Consider the following 4,098-nt stretch of genomic DNA (forward strand, 5'->3'; position numbering starts at 1 on the left):
CGGTAGCCGGCTAGCTCAGTCGGTAGAGCGTCAGTCTCTTAATCCCAGGGTCGTGGGTTCGAGCCACACGCAGGGCGGAGCGGAATTTTGTTCCGCTGCAGATGTAAATTACCGTTTTTCTGATTAACGATATTTAATGGAAATAGCAACTTTAAACTTTGCCTACGTCTCTGTCAGTCGCAAGGAAACTGTATTTGAAGGTGAAGGTGATTTGGTAGACATGTGTGAAAGACATGTTCTGAAATGCAAGTGTTGTTGTTTGGAGAGCACATCGGCTACGTGTCAGATGTGTAGCCAAGCAGTAATGGGTCGCCATAGCTGCAAATATTAGCCGGTAATATGAAGTGTTGTCAGCTGAAGTCTGATGATGCAGACGACCGTAAGGACGAAGTACCCAAGAGCACCACTAGGCCGCGCCTCTTTAGCTCAGTGGTAGAGCACTGGTCTAATAAACCAGGGGTCGTAAGTTCCATCCTCACAGGAGAAAGATGAATTTTGGAAATCAGTTGCGCGTCGTGGCTGTATAGCAAACAGTATCTGTGATGACGAACAATTAGCGACAGGCGTTTTTTTAAGAATTACTCTCAGATGTGATTAAGGCGAATGGCGCAGATAAAGCATTTGCCAAAGCGGTACAGCATAAGGTGGGACGAGGCAGTCTGAATTACATTTTATAGATGTATTTCTCACATATCTCAGAGTTTCTCGCAGTCGTCGTCGTCGTCGTCGTCGTCGCCGCCGTTTCTGCAGAAGTAGCAAATGGCCATCGTAGCAAATGTGGCGAGGGACGCCCTGCCTTCGATTCCGAATGCACAAAGTGTGTGGTCTTGTTTCTCAGTCTATATTTGATCGGTCTCGTAAGAGGTTGAATATAACGAATGGGTGGGAAAGAGCAAGAGGCATCGGCTGTGTAGAACGAAAACACAAATCCTCAGGGGTGTGAGCGTTTCGAGGTGAGTCGTATACATGTAAATGTTTGTCGTCAGTAAACGTGTGGCCTAAAGGATAAGGCGTCGGACTTCGGATCTCAAGATTACAGGTTAGAATGCTCTCACCCTCGTGTTTTTCCAGTTCTGAAAAAGAAACATGCCGTTTTAATGTAGCAATTGAGCAGTACGGAACCGTCTGAATGTTGCTGTTGACCATTTTTTGCTTTGAGATGCTCTTGAGCTTGAAACACACACAACAAGACCAGTGTTAACTAGCGAAATGGTCGGCAGAGTGCCGACACCGCGAGTTTTGACTGGCACTTGCACATCTAAAACAACGTCGGAAAGTAACTCGTTCGGCTTTTGAGTCACATAAAGTATGTGTGTTAATTTTGACGCCACTAGCTCTGCATGTTGTCATGCAATTTCTTTACCTCTCAGAAATGATTATGACATAAAAGTGAAGTACGTGACGAGTGTGACGTTAGGAAAACATTAGGCAGCATGGAGAGAAACTGTATGGGACCACCCAACCGAAACGAGAACTGTGTGACGTGCTACCCGGCAGGTATTCACCGCGGTAGCCGGCTAGCTCAGTCGGTAGAGCGTCAGTCTCTTAATCCCAGGGTCGTGGGTTCGAGCCACACGCCGGGCGGAGCGGAATTTTGTTCCGCTGCAGATGTAAATTACCGTTTTTCTGATTAACGATATTTAATTGAAATAGCAACTTTAAACTTTGCCTACGTCTCTGTCAGTCGCAAGGAAACTGTATTTGAAGGTGAAGGTGATTTGGTAGACATGTGTGAAAGACATGTTCTGAAATGCAAGTGTTGTTGTTTGGAGAGCACATCGGCTACGTGTCAGATGTGTAGCCAAGCAGTAATGGGTCGCCAGGGCTGCAAATATTAGCCGGTAATATGAAGTGTTGTCAGCTGAAGTCTGATGATGCAGACGACCGTAAGGACGAAGTACCCAAGGGCACCACTAGGCCGCGCCTCTTTAGCTCAGTGGTAGAGCACTGGTCTAATAAACCAGGGGTCGTAAGTTCCATCCTCACAGGAGAAAGATGCATTTTGGAAATCAGTTGCGCGTCGTGGCTGTATAGCAAACAGTATCTGTGATGACGAACAATTAGCGACAGGCGTTTTTTTTAAGAATTACTCTCAGATGTGATTAAGGCGAATGGCGCAGATAAAGCATTTGCCAAAGCGGTACAGCATAAGGTGGGACGAGGCAGTCTGAATTACATTTTATAGATGTATTTCTCACATATCTCAGAGTTTCTCGCAGTCGTCGTCGTCGTCGTCGTCGTCGTCGTCGTCGCCGCCGTTTCTGCAGAAGTAGCAAATGGCCATCGTAGCAAATGCGGCGAGGGACGCCCTGCCTTCGATTCCGAATGCACAAAGTGTGTGGTCTTGTTTCTCAGTCTATATTTGATCGGTCTCGTAAGAGGTTGAATATAACGAATGGGTGGGAAAGAGCAAGAGGCATCGGCTGTGTAGAACGAAAACACAAATCCTCAGGGGTGTGAGCGTTTCGAGGTGAGTCGTATACATGTAAATGTTTGTCGTCAGTAAACGTGTGGCCTAAAGGATAAGGCGTCGGACTTCGGATCTCAAGATTACAGGTTAGAATGCTCTCACCCTCGTGTTTTTCCAGTTCTGAAAAAGAAACATGCCGTTTTAATGTAGCAATTGAGCAGTACGAAACCGTCTGAATGTTGCTGTTGACCATTTTTTGCTTTGAGATGCTCTTGAGCTTGAAACACACACAACAAGACCAGTGTTAACTAGCGAAATGGTCGGCAGAGTGCCGACACCGCGAGTTTTGACTGGCACTTGCACATCTAAAACAACGTCGGAAAGTAACTCGTTCGGCTTTTGAGTCACATAAAGTATGTGTGTTAATTTTGACGCCACTAGCTCTGCATGTTGTCATGCAATTTCTTTACCTCTCAGAAATGATTATGACATAAAAGTGAAGTACGTGACGAGTGTGACGTTAGGAAATCATTAGGCAGCATGGAGAGAAACTGTATGGGACCACCCAACCGAAACGAGAACTGTGTAACGTGCTACCCGGCAGGTATTCACCGCGGTAGCCGGCTAGCTAAGTCTGTAGAGCGTCAGACTCTTAATCCCAGGGTCGTGGGTTCGAGCCACACGCCGGGCGGAACGGAATTTTGTTCCGCTGCAGATGTAAATTACCGTTTTTTCTGATTAACGATATTTAATGGAAATAGCAACTTTAAACTTTGCCTACGTCTCTGTCAGTTGCAGGAAAAACTGTTTCTGAAGGTGAAGGTGATTTTGTAGACATGTGTGAAAGACATGTTCTGAAATGCAAGTGTTGTTAATTGGAGAGCACATCGGCTACGTGTCAGATGTGTAGCCAAGCAGTAATGGGTCGCCATAGCTGCAAATATTAGCCGGTAATATGAAGTGTTGTCAGCTGAAGTCTGATGATGCAGACGACCGTAAGGACGAAGTACCCAAGAGTACCACTAGGGCGCGCCTTTTTAGCTCAGTGGTAGAGCACTGGTCTAATAAACCAGGGGTCGTAAGTTCCATCCTCACAGGAGAAAGATGAATTTTGGAAATCAGTTGCGCGTCGTGGCTGTATAGCAAACAGTATCTGTGATGACGAACAATTAGCGACAGGCGTTTTTTTAAGAATTACTCTCAGATGTGATTAAGGCGAATGGCGCAGATAAAGCATTTGCCAAAGCGGTACAGCATAAGGTGGGACGAGGCAGTCTGAATTACATTTTATAGATGTATTTCTCACATATCTCAGAGTTTCTCGCAGTCGTCGTCGTCGTCGTCGTCGTCGTCGCCGCCGTTTCTTTAGAAGTAGCAAATGGCCATCGTAGCAAATGTGGCGAGGGACGCCCTGCCTTCGATTCCGAATGCACAAAGTGTGTGGTCTTGTTTCTCAGTCTATATTTGATCGGTCTCGTAAGAGGTTGAATATAACGAATGGGTGGGAAAGAGCAAGAGGCATCGGCTGTGTAGAACGAAAACACAAATCCTCAGGGGTGTGAGCGTTTCGAGGTGAGTCGTATACATGTAAATGTTTGTCGTCAGTAAACGTGTGGCCTAAAGGATAAGGCGTCGGACTTCGGATCTCAAGATTACAGGTTAGAATGCTCTCACCCTCGTGTTTTTCC

General features: G+C 46.2%; 1 non-coding gene across 1 annotated transcript; it reads left to right on the forward strand.

The window, feature by feature from the left end:
• The first annotated feature begins 1,922 nt into the window (after positions 1-1,922).
• Positions 1,923-2,000, forward strand: Trnai-aau (transfer RNA isoleucine (anticodon AAU)). Its single transcript has one exon. It is a non-coding gene; the product is annotated as a tRNA-Ile (tRNA).
• The last annotated feature ends 2,098 nt before the right edge of the window (positions 2,001-4,098 follow it).

Source organism: Schistocerca gregaria, chromosome 4 (assembly GCF_023897955.1).
Source record: "Schistocerca gregaria isolate iqSchGreg1 chromosome 4, iqSchGreg1.2, whole genome shotgun sequence".
Lineage (NCBI taxonomy): Eukaryota > Metazoa > Arthropoda > Insecta > Orthoptera > Acrididae > Schistocerca > Schistocerca gregaria.